The sequence below is a fragment of the Monodelphis domestica genome, chromosome 8, assembly GCF_027887165.1.
Source record: "Monodelphis domestica isolate mMonDom1 chromosome 8, mMonDom1.pri, whole genome shotgun sequence".
NCBI classification, from domain to species: Eukaryota; Metazoa; Chordata; class Mammalia; order Didelphimorphia; family Didelphidae; genus Monodelphis; species Monodelphis domestica.
Window position 1 is genome coordinate 106,255,006 of NC_077234.1, and position 8,593 is coordinate 106,263,598.

Below are 8,593 nucleotides of genomic sequence, written 5' to 3' on the forward strand. Positions count from 1 at the left end.
TCTATGTAAAATATATAGTCTACACATATTATTATAAATGTAGTTTCATATATACTTTTATGTAGGTATATGTATATACATATATATTTATATCTATATATACACAGTACATAAAATGCACACTATAATATTTATAGGGAAATATAGGGGATTGAAGAGCAGGGGATACAGAAGGTTTTTTAATAGGGAATGGAGGAGTTGAAGGGAGAGAGGGAATATGGTTGCCAGTGAGGTAAAAGGAGGAAGATGCCCCCTGCTGAGAGGCTATCTTTGAAAAATGGGGTTCCCAAGAAATAGACCAACTAAGATAGCCTGAGGGGATGTCTTCTTGATTGATGTTGAAGATACCCCAGAGCAGGTAAGCACAGACCCTCCTGAGGGACAAGCCTCCCCCCCAGACCAAGGTCACCCAGCAGGGGTCTAATTAGGACCATCTATGGTTGACTGAGATTCAGTTCCCTCTATGTCCACCTGAAATGATAGTCCTCTTATCTGACTGTGGCTATGTAAGTAAAGATGAATTTTAATAACAAGTTTGGATTAGGGAGGTATCAGGAAAGAGGGAATTGGGATTTCCCTAGATTGGGTTTGAGTCTCTCTCAGCTTTTGAGCTGAGGTCAGGTCTCTCAGGCTGGTAGAGGGTTTCTTTTATTCCTATCTATGATAATCTGTGCTAGTTTTCTTAAGTTCAAAGTCTTTAGCAATAGAAAACGAGAGGAAGAAAAGGTCTGACTTTCATAGCTGGTTGGACCTGTCTCTTCAGGCTGACACCCTTAAAGACCAGCCTTACAGTTCAGACCACTCCCCTTAAATCCTTTTGTTCAATGACATGATCACAGGAATCCAGGTAGAGCACACTGTTGGGAACAGTCTGGAAATAGAGGCACTTCTATCCAGAGACAGGAAGAGAGGCTCCATCCAGTCTGATGGCCAGGAAGAGATAGTGTCAGGAGCCAACTGCCACTCCCAGGTGTCCCTCCCCCACCAACTATCATTCTTGTCAATATCTTCTCTCTAATATTCCAACTGCTGTTTGTTCCACCTGATTGGCAGAAAGTCCAAAACTTGATTCAGTTTTCCTTTCCACAACACTTACAGTAACTGACTATATTTTGTAGCATAAAAGCAGAGAAATCAGAGAAATAGAAATATTAAATTTATATTTTTAAAATTACAATGTAATAAAGGTTATATTCAATAAACACATACTGAAGAAATTATTAAAATAAATTTGAATTTGATTTGCATTTCTCTGATAAATATCTTAATTGTAATGAATGAGTAGATCAATAAACCAATTTTAGAGGCATTCAATATTTTCATTAAAGATAACGGCAATAATGGCAACACTGAGACAATACATCAGATATTATAGGATTTGGAAAAAGTATCTTTAGATTAAAATTCTTATTTCTAAAAAATAATCAATAAAACTCATAAAAAACATACCCAATTTGATATGAAAATAAAGAAGGAAATCAAATTTTGCTATTATCAAAAATAAATGATAAATTCACAACCAGTGAAGAATAAATAGATTATTAGGAAATATTTTGTCCAGTTATAGGTAAATAAAACCAACAATCTAAATGGAATGGATAAATAGTAATAAAACCTAAAATTATCCCATTAACAGAACAGAGAATGCATATATTAAATAACTCAATCTCAGAAAAACAATAGTGACAATTTAACTCCTAAAATGAAAAAAAAATGACAATGGATTTATTAGTTAATTCTATTAAAAATTAAAATGATTTTATTTCAATATTGTATAAACTGTTTTTAAAAACTTGGAAAAGAAGAGTTTATTACCATGTTCTTTCTAAGATACAAAATTATTCTTGATATCCAAACTAGTATGAGTCAAAATAAAGAAAAATATAGATGAATATTTCTAATTAATCCTGACTTTAAAATATTAAATAGTAATAAAGACTATATGGACATGACAAAGATGATACAATATGACTAGGAAGTATAGTTAATAGAAATATAGGAATGTTATATTATTAAAAAAAACTCTAAATATAATCAGCAATATTAATAATAATAGCAAGTACTATATCAACTATGTTAAATGAAGAAAAAGTTTTTGAAAAGATAAATCATCTACTTCTATTTTTTAAAAAATGTCCAAGTAACAAATTCTTTTTAATATATATAATATATAATTAGAACTAAAATATTTTACTGTGATAAACTGTTTGTTTTCATCCTTCATTTTCAAAAAGGATCAATGACGTGCTTTCTTGAGTGATTTGAGAATTGGATTCATGTGAAGCAGAGTTGCACGCAGTAGTTATCTTCATTCTCCATTCAAGAGTCATCACAATCCACTGACATAATAAAAATAAGGATGATTGGTGATCGCCCAGGATGCAGTGGATGACCGTGGCTCTAATCAATCAATCTATCTAATCAATCAGGCTCTCAGTGCTCCACAGGGCCTCCTTAAACAGCCTTCATGGCTATTGGAACAAATTGTTTTCATCTGTCCATTCCACTATGGGAAGTCTTCACATGCTTAAAGCAGATTCCTTCCTCACTCTTTGTTGGGTTTGAAGCCTGTAATTACACTCAATCTAGTTAACTGATTTACTGAAATGATATGTGGCCCTTGCACATGCTTAGATCCACAGGTGAGAAATGAGTGGCAGGTGAACACCAAAGGATGAAACCAGTTCAGACAAAAGGGCTCAGCAAGCTCTTACACCAGAGGCACTAGTTTTTCCTGAATACTCAGTATACCTAGTTGAGCATGATATGAATAATGTCAGCAAAACAGCTCACAAAGTCCAACAAATCACAGAGGTAGGAGAAGAAGATGAAAGTACTGTCACAAAATCCCAGAGAGAATCCAAGATTTAGTAGATAGGTGGACAAGAATTAGAACTGAGAAAGGAAGAACTGAGAAAGGATCATTAGATCAAAAGATCATAAGATTTGGCAACTAAGTAATTATTAGTAACTTTGGAAAGAGTAATTTCATTTCAATTAATTGATGAGGTTAGAAACCATATTGCAAAAGTTTGAAGAGTGAGAAGTGGAGAAAGAGCATGGAGTCAGATATTTCAAGTAAATTTGACTTAGAAAATAAGGAGAGATACAGAATGATAACTTGAGATAAGGTACAGTCTAACAAAATATCTCAATAACTATAAGGTCATATACAGCCTTGTAAACAATTTAATATTAAAGAATACAACTTTGTGATTTAAGTTCTTCCATGTCCTTGAAACAAAAATAGTAGAATAACATAATGGCAGTTTTGATATTACAAATATAGAGGGCCATACTATGGAGTACCACATTCCATGGGCTTATTTAGAGCAATCTTGAGAAGGGAGGTATGGAATAAAGTCATCCAGTAACCCAAAACCTTTCCTTTTATTTTTTTAAACCCTTACCTTACATCTAAGAATCAATACTATGTATTGGTTTTAAGGCAGAAGAATGGTAAGGGCTAGGCAAATGGAGGTAAAATGACTTGCCCAGGGTCATAAGAGCTTGGAAGTATCCAAAGCCAGATTTGAACCTATGACCTTCCATCTTTAGGCCTGGCTCTCAATCTACTGAGTCACTCAGCTACCCCCATAACATGCATTTCCTTTGAAATTACTTTGTACACTGTGTGATATGCTTAATTAGTTTTATCTCCTATGACTTAAAGGCACCCAAAAGCCCAGGAATTCTTAAATTTTTTTTATATTATAATGATGAAACCTATGGAACCCTTCTTAGTATATTATTTCTAAATTAATAAAATTAGATCATGATTACAAATAAAATTGTTTATATTAAAATCCAGTTTAATATATTTCTATTAAAAGTCTATGTGCTTTTTGTGTGAAAGGGAACTCTTTATTTTCTTTGTCTATTTTGAGTTAACACTTGGTTAACACTAATGTAAGTACCCCTACTTAGTACCTCACCAAAATGTGAAGTGTGAATCAGACTTTCTTTTAGTACTCCTACTTAGTATCTCACCAGATACTAAGTAAGAGTGTTGGCAAGTAGTCATTTGCTAAAGTGGGTAATAACTCAATTGGTCAGGAAATTGTGAATCCTTTTGATGAGAGTTTACACCTCCAGAGGATGAGAAGTGGATCCCACAAGACACTGCCCACCCTGGGCAGTGCTAGACAGTTTAAAAGCTGTGATTGGCCCCTGTGAAGAGGGGAAGGAACAAGAAATCACTATAAAATCCATGAATTTCTGGGGTTAGAGGTCAGCTTTAGGAGTCGTCCTCTTTATCTTGAACAGTCTCTTGGAGGGAACTTAGGTGAGTGAATACCTAGATTTAATTTCCTGGATTCTAGAGAGAGTTTAATTCTGGTCAAGGGTTAAAAAGTTGTGCTGGGCTGAGTTGAGTATCAGAGCAACATTTAGTGTGATAAGCTAAATATCTTCTCTACCCTCTTTTTGTATTTCTCAACTTTCACTCTCTCCACCTATTTCATAAATAAAAACTATTAAAAGTCATTTTGACTTGAGCTATAATATTTTAATTTGGCAACCACCATATTATTTATAATTTCATGAATTTTACTCAAATTCTTAATATTAATTCCTTAAAGTTGTAACCAAACAGGATTTATGCCAGGAATATAAGAATGGTTTAATATAAAGGGGAAAAACATATTTACAAAATTGATTATATTTCTATCAAAATAAAAATTATATTATTGTATGAATAGATGGTGAAAACGCCTTTAAGAAATCAGGAAAAGAACTCATTCCTATTAAAAATGGAAATCAGGGGCAGCTGGGTATCTCAGTGGATTGAGAGTCGGGCCTAGAGACTGGAGGTCCTAGGTTCAAATCTGGCCTCAGACACTTCCCAGCTGTGTGACCTTGGACAAGTCACTTAACTCCCATTGCATAGCCCTTACCACTCTTCTGCCTTGAAACCTTGAAATATTGACTCCAAGATGGAAGGTAAGGGTTTTAAAAAATGGAGAAGATTGTTATAAATGAAGTTTTTCTTAACTTATATAACACATATACTAAAATTGGAAAAATACAAAGAAGATTGGCATGGCCCCTGTGCAAGGATGACATACTATTAGTTTAGTAGTTCTCTTAATTTCAATATTATTAAATGCTTTAATTTTTAGGCTTTCCAATTTAGTCTTTAAATGAGTATTTTAAATTTGTTCCTTTTGTATTTTCAATTGTATGCCCAATTCATTGATGTACATTTTTCTCTATTTTATTCATATAAGCATTCAGAGATATAAATTAACCCCTCAATACTGCTTTGGCTGTATCCCATAAATTGTGATGTATACTCTCCTCATTGTCCTCTTTAATGAAATAATTGATTAACAAAAAAGGAAATAAAATACTTAAATAATCTCATCTCAGAAAAAGAATGAATTCCCTAGTCCAAGTGAATTCTGTCAAACATTTAAAGAATAATTAATCCCAATATAATATACTCTATTTGGCAAAACAGGAGAAAGAGTTTTACCAAATTCTTTTTCCAGGAAGACCAAAATCAGTGAAAGAAAATTACAGACCAATTTCCTTTATGAATATCAATGAAAAAAAATTAAATAAAATGCTAGCAAAAAGATTACAGCAATATATTACAAGGATACTTTGACCAGGTGGAATTTAGATCAGGAGTTCAAGACTGGTTTAACATCAGGAAAACTATCAACATATCTGACCACATCAAGAACCAAACTAACAGAAATAATCAGCATTTCTATATGTTATGGGCAAAATCTAGCAGCAAGTATAGAAAGAAATTCCATTTAAAATAACTCAAACAATATAAAATACTTGCGAATCTAGACAAACCTAATAATTATATGAACACAATTACAAAATACCTTTCACACAAATAAGGACAGATCAAAACAATTGGGAAAACATTAATTACTCATGGGTAGGCAGAAGTAACATAATAAAAAATTTGATGATACTACTAACTTAATTTAATTATTCCATGCTCTGCCATACCAAACAAACTACCAAAAAGTATTTTATAGAACTAGAAAAATAATAAAATTCATCTGGAAGAATGAAAGATAAAAAATATCAAAGAAATTAATGAAAATTGTGAAGGATAGTGGGCTAACAGTACTAATTTTCCAATTGTACTTAAAAAGCCGTAATCATCAAAACAATGTGATATTGGCTAAGAAATACAATGTTGGTTCAATGAAATGGATTAGGGGAAAATGAAGTCAACAACCTTGTGTTTGATAAACCCAAAGATTCCAGTTTTAGGGATAAGAAATCACTATTTTAAGAAAATCTGCTGGGAAAATGGGAAAAATGTATGGCAAAAATTAGGTACAGAACAATTTCTCACACCTGATACCAAGATAAGGTCAAAATAGGTATATGGTTTAGAAATAGAGAGAGATTATATAACTAAATTAGGGGAACATGAAATAGTTAACCTGTAAAATATATGGAGAAGGAAAGAATTTATGACCCAACAGGAGATAGAGAGAACATTACAAGATAAAAAATCAATAATTTTGACTCTATTAAATTTAAAAACTTTTTGTACAAATAAAACCAAAACCAATGTAAATAAGGTTAGAGGGAAACAACAAATGAAAAATAATATAACAAATTTCTCTGATAAATGTCTCATTTTTTCTAATACAGAGATAACTAAATCAAACTGATAAGGATACAAGCCATTCCCCAATTGGTCAATGGATATGAATAGGTAATTTTCAGATAAAGAAATAAAAACTATCAATAACCATATGAAAGAAGTGTTAATCTCCTTTGATTAGAGAAATGAAAATTAAAATAACTCTGAGGTACCACTGGACACCTATTATATTGTCCAACATGACAGTAAAGGAAAGTGATAAATGTTTGAGGGAATGTGGCAAAATTGGGACACTAATGTGTTTCTGGTAGAGTTGTAACATGATCCAACCATTTGGGAAACAAATTTGGAACTATGCCCAAAGGTCTATAAAACCATACATCCAGTAATTACACTACTAGGGCTGTGACCCAAAGAGATGAATTAAAAAGCAATAAAAGATTCAAAGAAGGGAAGAATTCATTTGTACAAAAATATTTATAGGTGCTCTTTTTATGATGGCAATGCTTTGAAAATGGGGTGTTGCCCAACTGGAGAATGGTTGAACAAATTGGGGTTATATAATAATGATGAAATACTATTATGTTGTAAGAAATGATGGACAGCATGATTTCAGAAAAATCTAGAAAGATCTACAAGAGCTGATGCAGACTGAAATAAATAGAACCCAGAGAACATTGTACACAGTCACATATTGTAAAATGATCAACTTTGATAGGCTTAGCTACACTCAGCAATACAATGATTCAAGGGAATTATGACAAAGAATTCTATCCACCTCCAGAGAAGGAACTGTTGCAGTAGGAATACAGATGAAAGCATATGAATTTTCACTTTCATTTATTTGGGTATTTATTCTGGGATTCTGGTTTTATATGATTGCCAATATAGAAGTATGTTTTGCATGATAATACACATGTAACCCAGATAAATTGCTTGCCATCTCTGAAAGGGGAAGAACAAAGGGAGGAATGGAGAAAACTTGGATAAAAAATGCAGAAAACTTATGTGGAAATTTGTTATTACATGTAATTGATAAAAATAAATTCCTTTATAATGAAAAAAAAACTATATGAAGCATCTACCTAAAACCATTAAGTATTATTTGTAACAGCTAAACTAGAGGTCTTCCCAATACATGTAAAAAGCTCTAAATCTTTACTGATTAGGGAAATGCAAACAAAAAACAATTCTGATATATCATCTCACACATATCAAATTGGCTAAAAAGACAAAAGGGCAAAATAACAAATTTTGGAGGGGATGTAGAAAAGTAGGGACACATGAACTGTTGTTGAAAGAATGAACTTTTGCAACCATTTTGTAAAACTACTGGAGGTTATACTTAGAGAGCTAGCCCCTAGAAGCAGCAATACCATTGCTGGATCTATTTCCCAAGAATATCAGTGGAAAAGAAAAATTAAAAACAACTCATGTTCCAAAATATGCATAGACAATCTCTTTGTTGTGGCAAAAAACTGGGAATCAATTGAGGAATAGGTAAACAAATTGTAGTTATATGTGATGGAATACTACTGTGTCATAAGGAACAATGAGCAGATTAAAAACAACTTGGAAAGAACAAATGAGATAATGAAGAAGAAAATGAGCTATTTTATGCTTACATATTTAATATTTAAAGAGTAATTCATGAATTTTCACCTTCAGAAAATGAACAAAGAAGTGGAAACATGAAAAAACAAAATCTGTATATACATATTATTTGCCAGATTATGCCTTCTATGGTATGGGTAGGGTAGAAAGAGGCTGAGATACCTGTAAAAATTTTCTATTAATTAAAAAAAAATGTTCATACACTCTAGATTAAGAATCAGCACTGGAGCCACTAGAAATTTTCTATACAATTTAGATTTCAAAAGAAAAATAAAAAGGGATGTTCTTTCCCCTTAAACGCTTGCAAGAATGTCATGCTCACATTTTGTGTTCAGGGGGCAATCAAACTCAATGATTGTGAAAGAGAAAGTAATAACAGCCAACAAATGAGCT

The 8,593-nt window shown here is 32.4% G+C and overlaps 1 non-coding gene across 1 annotated transcript; it reads left to right on the forward strand.

Annotated features, from left to right (window-relative positions):
- Positions 1-4,981: 4,981 nt before the first annotated feature.
- Positions 4,982-5,092, forward strand: LOC130456043 (U6 spliceosomal RNA). The gene has a single exon (XR_008914319.1). It is a non-coding gene; the product is annotated as a U6 spliceosomal RNA (small nuclear RNA).
- The last annotated feature ends 3,501 nt before the right edge of the window (positions 5,093-8,593 follow it).